Source organism: Monodon monoceros, unplaced genomic scaffold (assembly GCF_005190385.1).
Source record: "Monodon monoceros isolate NGI ecotype Baffin Bay Population unplaced genomic scaffold, NGI_Narwhal_1 Super_Scaffold_7, whole genome shotgun sequence".
Classification (NCBI taxonomy): Eukaryota; Metazoa; Chordata; class Mammalia; order Artiodactyla; family Monodontidae; genus Monodon; species Monodon monoceros.
Window position 1 is genome coordinate 24,390,852 of NW_021703784.1, and position 13,410 is coordinate 24,404,261.

Consider the following 13,410-nt stretch of genomic DNA (forward strand, 5'->3'; position numbering starts at 1 on the left):
GCATGGGTTTATCTCTGGGCTTTCTACCCTGTTCCACTGATCTATATTTCTGTTTTTGTGCCAGCACCATATTGTCTTGATTACTGTAGCTCTGTTGTATAGTCAGGGAGTCTGATTCCTGCAGCTCCATTTTTTTTTTTCTCAAGATTGCTTTGGTTATTCAGAGTCTTTTGTGTCTCCATACAAATTTTAAGAATTTTTGTTTTAGTTCTGTAATAAATGCCATTGGTAATTTGATAGGGATTGCAGTAATCTGTAGATTGCTTTGCGTAGTATAGTCATTTCACAATTTTGATTCTTCCAGTCCAAGAACATGGTATATCTCTCCATCTGTTTGTGTCATCTTTGATTTCTTTCATCAGTGTCTTATAGTTTTCTGAGTAGAGGTCTTTTACCTCCTTGGGTAGGTTTATTCCTAGGTATTCTATTTTTGTTGCAATGGTTAATGGGATTGTTTCCTTAATTTCTCTTTCATTTTTAGTGTACAGGAATGCAAGAGATTTCTGTGCATTAATTTTGTATCCTGAAACTTTACCAAATGCATCAATTAGCTCTAGTAGTTTTCTGGTGGCATCTTTAGGATTTTGTATATATAGTATCATGTCATCTGCAAACAGTGACAGTTTGAATGGTTAAAGATGTGGTACATATATACAATGGAATATTAGCCATAAAAAGGAATGAAACTGGGTCATTTGCAGAGACATAGATGGACCTACAGCCTGTGATACAGAGTGAAGTAAGTCAGAAAGAGAAAAACAAATATTGTATATTAACGCATATATGTGGAATCTAGAATAATTGTACAGATGAACCGGTTTGCAAGGCAGAAATAGAGACACACGTGTAGAGAACAAACATATGGACACCAAGGGGGGAAAGCACGGGGGGCATGAATTGGGAGATTGGGATTGACATATATACATTAATATGTATAAAATAGATAACAAATGAGACCCTGATGTATAGCACGGGGAACTCCACTTCACTGTACAGTAGAAATTATCACAACATTGTAAAACAACTATACCCCAATAAAAAAAAATTTAATGTTTTATGGACAAGCAGAGATAACAGAGTTCAGTCCCATGAAACCAGCTTTACAAGAAATGTTAAAGAAGTTTCTCTAAGTGAACAAGAAAAGGCCACAACTAGAAACATGAAAATTATGAAAGGAAAAAGTTCATTGCTAAAGGCAAATATACAGTAAATGTAGTAAATCAACCACGTGCAAAGATAGAAGGAAGGTTAAAAGACAAAAGTGGTAAAATCGTCTATATCCTCAATAAGCAGTTAAGGAATACACAAAACAAAAAGATGTAAATATGATGTGAAAAGCAGTAAATGTGGTGCGTGGAGTAAAAATTCAGGGTTGTTAAACTGCATTTGAAATTAAGAGATCAGCAACTTAAATTAATTATGTATATAGATTGCTATATATAAACCTTATAGTAACCACAAATCAAAAATCTATAATAGATACAGACACAAAGAGAAAGGAATCCAAACAACAATAAAGAGTCATCAAGTCACAAGGGAAGAGAACAAAAGAAGAAAGGAACAAAAAAGAGCTACAAAAATGACCCCAAAACAATGAACAAAATGACAGTAAGTACATACCTATCAATAATTACTTTAAGCATAAATGGATAAAACGCTCTAGTCAAAAGACATAGAGTGGTTGAATGGATACAAAAACAAGACTCATGTATTTGCTGCCTACAAAAGTCTCACCTCAGACCTAAAGACACACACAGGCTGAAAGTGAGGGCATGGAAAAAGGTACTCCAAGCAAATGGAAATTTTCTAAAAATCTGAAGTAGCAGTACATATGTCAGACAAAATAGACTTTAAAACAAAGACTGTAACAAGAAACAAAGAAGGATAATACATAATGATCAAAGGATCAATCCAACATAAAGATATAACAATTGTAAATATATATGCACCCAGCATAAGAGCACCTACATACATAATGCAAATACTTACAGAAACAAAGGGAGAAACTGACAGGATGTTAAAATAGGAGACTTTAACATCCTACTTATTGATACATCAATGGAAGATCATTCAGACAGAAAACCAATAAGAAAACACTGCCCTGAAAAGACACGTTAGACAAAATGGACTTAATAGATATGTATAGAACATTCCATCAAAAAGCTGCGAATACACATTCTTTTCAAGTGCACGTGGGATATTCTCCAAGATAGATCACATGCTAGGTCACAAAATAAGTCTCAGTAAAATTTAAGAAAACTGAAGTCATATCAAGCATCTTTTCCAACCACAATGCTATGAGACTAGAAATCAGCTACAAGAAAAAAAAAACTGCAAAAAACCAGCCACAAACATGTGTGCACATTCACACACACACACACACACACACACAACTGGGTGTTTTCTTCAGCTTTGTTTCCAATAAAGAAGTAAATCTCTACTAATCCTCCTTCTCCTCTCATCTCAATCACCCAGTCAGACTCCTTTGTGCTTGGTATTTGTTTAAGATGTCATTCCCCCATGGCAATGCAGGTCCAAAACATCTGTGAGTCTTGGTGCCCTCACTCTGTCAGCCAAGTCCAAGAAAATTTAATTAATCTCTAAAAGATGGCTGATCCTGCAGCAATCCAAGAATAAGAAAATAATGTTAGACAACAAGACAATAGTTCAAATATATTGCGACTGACACTGTATGATGTTCCTACTTGGAAAAAATTTTTTAAACAAATGGACTTTCTTTTCAGATTTATTTACTTATTTATTTATGGCTGTGTTGGGTCTTAGTTGTGGTACATGGGATCTTTGTTGAGGCATGCAGGATCTTTTGTTTTGACGTGCAGGATTCTCTCTAGTTGTGGCGTGCAGGTTTTTCTCTTCTCTAATTGTGGTGTGCAGGCTCTAGGGTACATGGGTTCTGTAGTTGTGGCACGCAGGCTCCAGAGCATGTGGGCTTTGTAGTTGCAGCACGCAGCCCCCCTAGTTGAGGCGCACAAGCTCAGTAGTTGTGGCATGCAGACATAATTGCCCTGTGGCATGTGGGATCTTAGTTCCCTGACCAGGGATTGAATCTGTGTCCCCTGCATTGTACAGCAGATTCTTTACCACTGGAACACCAGGGAAGTCCCTACTTGGAAATTTTAATGGGCCCATCCTGCAATGGCCTTTGCTGATGGGCAGCCTCAGGCAGGGGCATTGACATTTAATCTGGCTGCTTCTATACCAGAATATATTTTTATGGAGGAAATTTACACTTTTGAAGACAGTTTTGACGAACAGTCAAGTTTAGCGGACAGGAGAAAATTTAGGCTTCTATGGGGTCTATGAAAATTAGGCTGTGAATCAAATTAAGAAGTTATGGAATTTCTTCCTAGAAATTTATGCTACTTAGGTTGAACTGAAACCCTTTGGTGAAATTCCAGAAAGACAAGTTGTCTGTTTTGATGCCAAGATACACTTTGAGGACAATTCAAGATATATACAAAAAGATATATTTGCCATGGACAACAAATTAAAAATGCATCTACTCAAAATTAAGTCGGTAGATATGACCTAAAATACATAAAACTAAATGGGAATGGGAATACCAACTGTTTGTGAATGGTGCTGGACTAGACATAGCTCCATATGACATCATTTCTCTTCATGGTCAAAGCCCAACCAACTTCTTGGATCTCAGTGTTAGGGAAGCTCAGTGTATTAAATATTTTATTTGCTCATTGCTGATCCTAAGGTAAATAGTGAAATTTGCTATCATTGCTGATGATATCATCAAAGACTGCTGAACACTAGAACTCATAGCTCTGGTGGTCAGGCTTGAAGGAATCAATGTCCAAGAGTCTCAGAACATATTCAACAATATCCAGCTCCCTGTAACTTCTGGCATTGACTTGGAAGATGCAGTCAGGAAAGCTGTGGCCAGCATGGCAAGGAAGTGGTTCTTTTTTTTCTAATCCATTGTGTGGATAGAAGTCTCCATTCCTAGAAAAAGAGACATTTCTCATCATTAGGAGAAAATAGGTTTCCATTTAGGGAAAGAAAAAGTAAGTTAGAGTCAGGAATCATATGGAAAAATTTAAAATCTGTACTTTTTTCAAGAATAGATATATAAGTAGCCTAAATTATTTGGATCTCACATACAGTTTTCATTAAAATAATGGCCTGTTTTCTTATGTTATGTTCTTTACAATGGTAAATCTGCCAGTGAACAGCATTTTGTTGACTTTTGGGAGCAATCTAAATGGCCATTGTGGATACAGTGAAAAATTCAAATCAGGACCTAGTTTATTTAAGAGAATTCTGCTGGACCTGTAAGTCCAGAGTTAAAAAAAAAAAAAAGGAAGGGGAAAAATATCTCAGGCAAAATTACACTTAAAACAGATGGTTTGGTCATATTAAACTATTGAAAGGAGGGACTTCTCTGGTGGTCCAGTGGGTAAAACTCCACACTCCCAGCACAGGGGACCTGGGTTCGATCTCTTGTCAGGGAACTAGATCCCACATGCATGCAGCAACTGAGAGTTCACATGCCACAACTAAGAAGTCCACATGCTGCAATTAAGAAGCCCACATGTCTCAACTAAGACCCAGAGCAGCCAAAATAAATAAATAAATAAATAATTGAAAGGATACAGCTGAAATACAGCTATAACAAAAGTTATAACAAATGGCTATTACACAACATAATTACAAGTTTCTTATTCCAACACATATTGTGAATTCATTATTTTATTCCAAAATATTTTTATATGGTTTACCCCACATATATATTGTGCCATTTGCCTTTATCTTGTATACTCTCTTTATCTTACAATCAATATAAAACCTAAAGGCTTATTTGCGTCTGTGGAACAGACTTCTTTTATTTCAAAACTGAATAATTCTGATTCTTCGAAAATCTATGTAATTCATTCATTTTCAAGTAAGATAGCATTGAAGATCAAGTTTGTTATAGATATTAGTGCTTTAAATTGATTTTTTCTTCAGAATCTACCAGCTTTCTGCTGAAAGAGGGGAAAATATAATAAAGAAAGCATGGATTTTTTTCATGATAGTTATTTATGTGGTGGAGAAGAATTTGATTTAGGTTTTTGTTAACATGGGTGAGGTATTCATCCATCCAGAATTTTCTGAGACTCTCCAGATCTCAAATATTTTCTTTTATCGTCAGGTTGTATTTTAAATGATGAGTCTCAATATTTGGTTCATAAAATATGTTACCATATAATGGAGACATTTCTCCTACTAAGTTAATATGAAAACTGAAAAAGGTGACGATTACAATGATAAGTGTGCTCTCCCACTTGTTGTTGTGCTATGTCTCTAATAATAAACTTTGTACCTGTTTTTACTGTTTTGCCTCCTTCAGAAATGCATTTTTCATTGTGGGCAAGGGCCAGGACGTGTGGTGGCTAAGATTCCTGGTTTTCATCCAGGCTACCCTGGTTCAATTCCTGGGCAGGGAATTAAGATTTCACTTCACCCCACCACTCACTGCTGTCTCTCCAAGATCAGTTCCTGATCTTAGAGGAAATGTTTTCAGCTTTTCACTGTTGAGTATGATGTTAGCTGTAGGTTTGTCATATATGGCCTTTATTACGTTGAAGTATGTTCCCACTATGCACACTTTCTGGAGACTTTTTATCATGAATGAGTGTTGAAGTTTTTCAAATGCTTTTTTTTCATCTGTTGAGATGATCATATGGTTTTTATTTTTCAATTTGTTGATGTGGTGTATCACACTGATTGATTTGCAGATATTGAAGAATCCTTGCATCCCTGAGATAAATCCCACTTGATCATGGTGCATGACCCTTTTAATGTATTCTTGGATTTGGTTTGCTAGTATTTTGTTGAGGATTTTTGCATCTATGTTCATCAATGATATTGGCCTGTAATTTTCTTTTTTTGTGTGTGTGGTATCCTTTTCTGGTTTTGGTATCAGGGTGATGGTGACCTCATAGAATGAGTTTGGGAGAGTTCCTCCCTCTGAGATTTTTTGGAATAGTTTCAGAAGGATAGGTGCTAACTCTTCTCTAAATGTTTGGTAGAATTTGCCTGTGAAGCCATCTGGTCCTGGACTCTTGTTTGTTGGAATTTTTTAAATCACATTTTCAATTTGAGTACTTGTGATTTGTCTGTTCATATTTTCCATTTCTTCGTGGTTCAGTCTTGGTAGATTGTACCTTTTTAGGCATTTGTCCATTTCTTCTAGGTTGTCCATTTTATTGGCATATAGTTGCCTGTAGTAGTCTCTTATGATCCTTTGCATTTCTATGGTGTCTGTTGTAACTTCTCCTTTTTCATTTCTAATTTTACTGATTTGAGCCCTCTCCCTCTTTTTCTTGATCAGTCTGGCTAAAGGTTTGTCAATTTTGTTTATCTCTTCAAAGAACCAGCTTTTAGTTTCATTGATCTTTTCTATTGTTTTCTTTGTCTCTATTTCATTTATTTCTGCTCTGATCTTTATGATTTCTTTCCTTTCACTAACTTTGGGTTTTGTTTGTTCCTCTCTCTCTAGTTGCTTTAGGTGTGAGCTTGGGTTGTTTATTTGAGATTTTTCTTGTTTCCTGAGGTAAGATTGTATTGCTAGAAACTTCCCTCTTAGAACTGCTTTTGCTGCACCCCATAGTTCTTTTTTTAAATTAATTTTTATTGGAGTATAATTGCTTTACAGTGTTGTGTTAGTTTCTGCTGTGCAGCAAAGCGAATCATTTATGTATACACATATATCCACTCTTTTTTAGATTTCCTTCCCATTAGGTTACCACAGAGCATTGAGTAGAGTTTCCTGTGCTATACAGTAGGTTCTCATTAGTTATCTATTTTATACTTGGTAGTGTATACATGTCAATCCTACTAATTATGTAACCTAGGGAAAGTTGCTTAACGTTGCTGAGCCTCAGATTCCACATTTGTAAAATTGAGGACATAAAACTTATCCCTAGGGTTGTTCTTGCTAGGATTAAATAATAAAGTATGTTAAGTGTAGTAAGTACTTAATACCTCACTAAAATGTAGCTGTAGATAGATATGTTTTATAAAACAGTGCCCTTTTATTCATGTAAGAACACAGACATGAATATAAATCACTCTTAAAAACTATTTCCTACTTAAACAGCTTATACCGTTTGTCTTTTAAGTCTCAGTTGCTATATCTGTAAAATGGGATATGGAGATATTAATAATTAGAATAGTTTTGAGATAATTTTATGGGTTCTTTAATAATCTGATAATCTGAGCACTGTATCATCTGGCTTCTTGGTCCCTTGTACCTTATAAAGTTACAACATTTCACCTGAAATAAAAATTCAAAATATATTAGAAACTTGACAGTTCGTTACTCTGGAGGAGATTTTTTTTTTAAGTTTTTATTTATGTATTTATTTATTTATTTATTTTGGCTGCATAGGGTCTTCATGGCTGTGCGCGGGCTTTCTCTAGTTGCGGCAAGCAGGGGCTGCTCTTCGTTGCGGTGAGCGGCCTTCTCATTACGGTGGCTTCTCTTGTTGCAGAACATGGGCTCTAGACACACAGGCTGCAGTAGTTGTGGCACGGTTGGCTCAGTAGTTGTGGTTCACGGGCTCTAGAGAGCAGGCTCAGTAGTGGTGGCACACAGGCTTAGTTGCTGCACGGCATGTGGGATCTTCCCGGACCAGGGATCGAACCCATGTCCCTTGCATTGGCAGGTGGATTCTTAACCACTGCACCACCAGGGAAGCCCTGGAGCAGATTTTTAAAGAGCTCTATGTTGATAATTTTCTTCAGTGGTTGCTAGCAAGATTGCTTGTTACGCATGCAGATTGTTGGGCCCTGGCCCCAGAGATTTTGAAACACACACTATAATCCAATAGAGAAACTATTAAAATTTATATTTGGTTTTAGCTGACTTATTATATCTAATGGGGTCTGGAACTCTGCGTTTTTAACAAGTACTCCAGTGATTCTGATACAGCTAGTCTGAGGACCATCCTTTGAGAAATATGCCCAAGGGCAGTGACCTCTAATGTGCAGTGTACATAACGTAGGTTATCTGGAAGAATATGTTAGAAATTCTATTTATAGTTTTGTCAAAATCAAATTAATCTCCACTCATATTTAGTATGCTGGAGGTTTCATTAGGTCTGCATGTCTGATTGTCACATGTCACAGATTCTGATAGGTGCTCTAAAAAAACACTGTAGAGTGGGAGTTCGCAGGCAGGGGAGCTGCCTCTGGCACCCTCCCTCCTTAGCTTTAAGCAAGACATGATTTTTGTGCCTGGTAAATTCTTACATAACCCAAAAACTAATTTTGAAAAATGGACAAGTGGGTTAGAAAACTCTAAATTCCCTACAGTGAAACTGAAGATAATAACTGAAGCACAGATAACCAACAGAAAATGGCAAAATAGATGCTCCTAGTATGAGGTCTTAGCCATAATGTAAGCAAAAGCTAAGACCATCTAAATCAGCTCTAACAAATATCCCCAAATTAGAAATGATCATGAAGATTATATGAAATATGGATTTACATCCAGGATAGTTAATGATGAAATTGCCATCTCTGGGCAAGTATCTTTGTATTTTGGGGTCTTTGAGAGATTAATGATAGTATGAAGCCATTAAATTAGTTAGACATTTTAAAATGAATTGTTTATAAATTTTTTAACATCTTTATTGGAGTATAATTGCTTTACAATGTTATGTTAGTTTCTGCTGTATAACAAAGTAAATCAGCTATACATATATCCCCATATCTCCTCCCTCTTGCGCCTCCCTCCCCTATCCCACCCCTCTAGGTCATCACAAAATATCAAGTTGATCTCCCTGTGCTATGCAGCAGCTTCCCACTAGCTATCTATTTTACATTCGGTAGTGTATATATGTCAGTGCCACTCTCTGACTTTGTCCCAGCTTACCCCACCCACACCGTGTCCATTCCCTATGTCTGCGTCTTCATTCATGTCCTGCTCCTAGGTTCATCAGAACCATTTTTTTGTTTTTTAGATTCCATATACATGTGTTAGGATATGGTATTTGTTTTTCTCTTTCTGACTTACTTCACTCTGTATGACAGACTCTAGGTCCATCCACCTCAATACAAATAACTCAATTTCATTTCTTCTTATGGTTGAGTAATATTCCATTGTATATATGTGCCACATCTTCTGTATCCATTTATCTGTCAGTGGACATTTAGGTTGCTTCCATGTCCTGGCTACTGTAAATAGTGCTGCAATGAGCATTGTGGTACATGTCTCTTTTTGAATTATGGTTTTCTCAGGGTATATGCCCAGTAGTGGGATTGCTGGGTCGTATAGTAGTTCTATTTTTATTTTTTTAAGGAACCTCCATACTGTTCTCCATAGTGGCTGTATCAGTTTACATTCCCATCAACAGTGCAAGAGTGTTCCCTTTTCTCCACACCCTCTCCAGCATTTATTCTTTGTAGATTTTTTGATGATGGCCATTCTGACCGGTGTGAGGTGATACCTCATTTTTGAGATAAATCTTTTCTTGTAGAGTTAAGAGAAACATTAAAAAAAATTGTTTTATCATAACTTTTAAAAATCCATAAATCCCACCCCTCTGGCCACCCTAAATATTTTCCTGCACCCTGAGTTATCTGTTATCTCTTTACTCTCTTTTACTTGAAAAATATGTTGCAGAACAATATTCTGTGATGTAAGCAGGTCTTCAGCCTCTAGAATAAACCATGTTCTGGGGGAGGGGTGGTGGTGGGAATTGGCCAATACTTTGCAGCTAACATGTTTTGCAATGGACCAAAAAACAATCCTCCAAGCAGAGTTTTATGTTTTGTATTACAAATTAAAGTCTGGCTCCTTTTCTTTTTCTTTTTGGTAACGTTTGCCTCTCATTACTGCATGGGAATATTTTCACCATATGACTTACAAAACTGGAAACTTTTCATTGAATTTTTATCACTATAGCATGAATAATTCATTCAGTCCTCAAATGTCACAATGAACATCAAGTGGTTTTACATAATACATTCTTGATGGAGTTTCAAGAAGCCAGCAATCCAGGGATGCAGCAGAGAAGACAACGTTTGGAAAGGAATTTCATATAAATTTATCATTTAACCAGGAAGGATAAAATAAGTGGACAGAAAAGACTGAGAAATAAAAGTGTGGGGTTTTTAAAACCAAAAATAGGAAAAAAAGCAAAACTAACACACTTGCCACTGGGGACAGAGGGGGAAAAAAACAGAAGGTAGCCAAAAACAGATGGTCTGGTGGGGGGGCAGGAGGGGAAATTAGGAACCTCATAAGTATAGGAATTGAATTTGAAACTGTAGTAAAATGGTATTACATTTCAGAACCATAATAAATATTTACAATTTTCAAGGACTCTGGGAACATTTTCAATGTTATCTGAGTGAGGAATCTTGAATGAAATATAATAGCTATTAGAATTCTACCTTTGAATGTTTATTAGTTGATAAGAGTACTCCTCCTTCTAGTATCCCTTTCTTTTGAGATTGACCATATTATGGTAATCCAGCCAAATGAAATTTTCAAGCCCTTTATGGAACAGGCTTTTAATTATCTATCCAACTGCTGTTCTCTCATTTTTTCTTGCTAATAGAACCCTAATTTTATTTTTCTCCAGATAGAGTGTAGCTTATCAAGATCTCTTCATCTCAGGGAGGATGGGTCTCATACCAGCCCCATGGAATTAATCATCACTAGCTTACACTAGTCATAGTAATCCCACTCCCTTTAGCTAATGATTGGCCTGGGGTAAGCATGTGTAAGAGTTTTCTATTGCTGTTGTACCAAATTATCACAAATTTATTATTTCACAGTTCTGTAGGCCAGAAGTTGGGGTTGGCTCGCTTGGTTTCTCTGCTGAGTTTTTAAGGACAGAATCAAGGGGTTGACTGGCTGGGCTCTTATCAAAATGCTCTGGGAAGGATCTGCTTCCATGTTTATTCATGTTGTTGGTAGAATCCGGTTCCTTGAGGTTGTAGGACTGAGGTCCCCATTTCCTTGTTGGCTATCAGCTGGGGGCTGCCCCTAGCTCATAGGAGCATCTTTTCAGTCTTTGCACATGGACCGTTGCATCTCAGAGACAGCAAGGGTGTGTTGAACCTTTCACACTTGGAAACTTTCTGACTTTTGCTTGGTCTCGCTTGCTCCAGCCCTGGTAAACATTTTGCTCTTAAGGACTCATGTGGTTATATTGGACGCCTAGATAATCTATTTAAAGTTTTGCAAACAATTATATCTGCATATTCACAGATTCCCAGGATTAAGGTGTGGATATCTTTGGGGGTCCATTATTCTGCCTACCATTATATGTAACACATAAATATTCAAAGAAAAAAGGGGAATTCCATTGGAGGCTTCATTTCCTAGGTGAAAAGATAGAGACTCTGCTCTTTTTATCCAGCTAGAGACACTAGTGGGGGACAATGTGTCTCGAGTGGCAGCAGCTACCTTGTAACCAGGAGACGTCAAGAATGAAGATAAAAGTCAACATACCAAGGATAGTGGAGCAGGAGACTAGAAAGCACCTAGGTCCTCTTGATGACATTTTTTATTAATTATTTAATTTATTTATTTTTGGCTGTGTTGGGTCTTCGTTTCTGTACGAGGGCTTTCTCTAGTTGGGGCAAGTGGGGGCCACTCTTTATCGCGGCCTCTCTTGTTGCGGAGCACAGGCTCCAAATGTGCAGGCTCAGTAGCTGTGGCTCACGGGCCCAGTTGCTCCCCGGCATGTGCGATCTTCCCAGACCAGGGCTCGAACCCGTGTCCCCTGCATTGGCAGGCAGATTCTCAACCACTGAGCCACCAGGGAAGCCCTTGATGATATTTTTGAATAGCAGAACCATGCCAGTGATTGCTTTTGTCTGGATGGCTTGTCATTTGAGGAAAAGTAATGATTTGTTTACAAGCAATCAGTTCAGTTTTCTGTCACTGGCAACCAAAAGCAATCTAAATGTTATGTTGCTCCTAGCCCTGATTTCTGGAACTGTACTGTGGGACACATCTCTACTTTTCTACACTTTAAAATGTAGTGTTGGCCAATCTGATTAATTTATATTGTAATTCATAATAAATATCTTCAGTGGTGGTGTCAACCTTAGCTTCACCTTGAGGCTGTATTCAGAATTACAGAGTCCAGGAAGAGGGTCCAGAGGTCAGCAAACTATAGCCCATGAGCCAAAGCCTGCTGGCATAAGCCATGGAGTTAAGAAAGGTTTTCATATTCTTTTTTTTTGACCTGCACCACACATCATGTGGGATCTTCCCTGACCAGGGATTGAACCCGTGCCCCCTGCATTTGGACCGCAGAGTGTTAACCACTGGGCCACCAGGGAAGTCCAAAAGGCTTTCATATTCTAAAAGATTGTAACTCCACACCGCCTGCCCCCCAACAACAACAACAAAAAAGAATATGTGACCACAAAACTGAAAGTTTATTATCTGGGCCTTTATGGAAAAATCATGCCAACCTCTGCACTAGTCCCAAAGAGGATTCACCTATCATGAAGTTGAGACTGGGGTTTTACTAAGGAAAGAGTTATTAGGTAAGCATTCAATACCTTTGAAAAATTATTATAAATCACTGTGTAAAGCTTTTGGCACAGGTAAAGATGAATTCTATCTTCAAATTAGGTTTCTTTTCAGTTCAACATTTATTGAATTTCTATTATTACAAGAGTATGGAAGACACTGGAGTTACATAATGAATAAAACAGGGTCTTAATGTAGCTAGAAATCACTTCAGGGAGTCATCTTCTCTGGCAGAAATTATTCACACAATATTCTGAGCAAAAGATAAGGGCCTGTATAAAAAGGATTGCATGCAAAATTTTATATGGATTGGGAATTCCCTGGCAGTCCAGTGGTTAGGACTTGGCTCTTTCACTGAGGGGGCCTGGATTTGATCCCTGGTTGGGGAACTAAAATCCCACATGCTGCACAGTGTGGCCAAATTAAAAAAAATTTTTATATGTATCTGCTTTTTTCTAAGGATATGAAAATAAGGATGGACAGCAAGTGGTTGGAAATTTGGGCCTGTAACTCAGGATCAGAAGAGTAGAAAAGGAATGAACAACCATTTAATAGCTACTTTATATATGTTAGTTAAATTGTTATATCAATCCCCAAAGGTAAATGCTGTTTTGCAATTTCTGCTTCACGTCATACTCCAATGACCATATTGCTTTCACTAAATCAAACTGTCTCCTAAAGAGAAGCAGGGACTGAAGATAAGATTAGGAGAAGAGTCACAAATCTCTTTAAAATTCTGGAGAGCCAGATAGGGAGACTGTAGAATAAAAGAGTCAAACACAAAACCTGAAGGATTGCCTGCATTTAATCATGGAAAAAGGAGAGAAGCTAGTGAAAAACTCTGAAAACAAGTGATCAGAATGTGTAAGGAAAACTAGGAGAGAATTGTT

At 37.3% G+C, this 13,410-nt stretch overlaps 1 pseudogene; it reads left to right on the forward strand.

The window, feature by feature from the left end:
- Nucleotides 1–3,156: 3,156 nt before the first annotated feature.
- Nucleotides 3,157–3,950, forward strand: LOC114887521 (annotated as a pseudogene).
- Nucleotides 3,951–13,410: the final 9,460 nt, after the last annotated feature.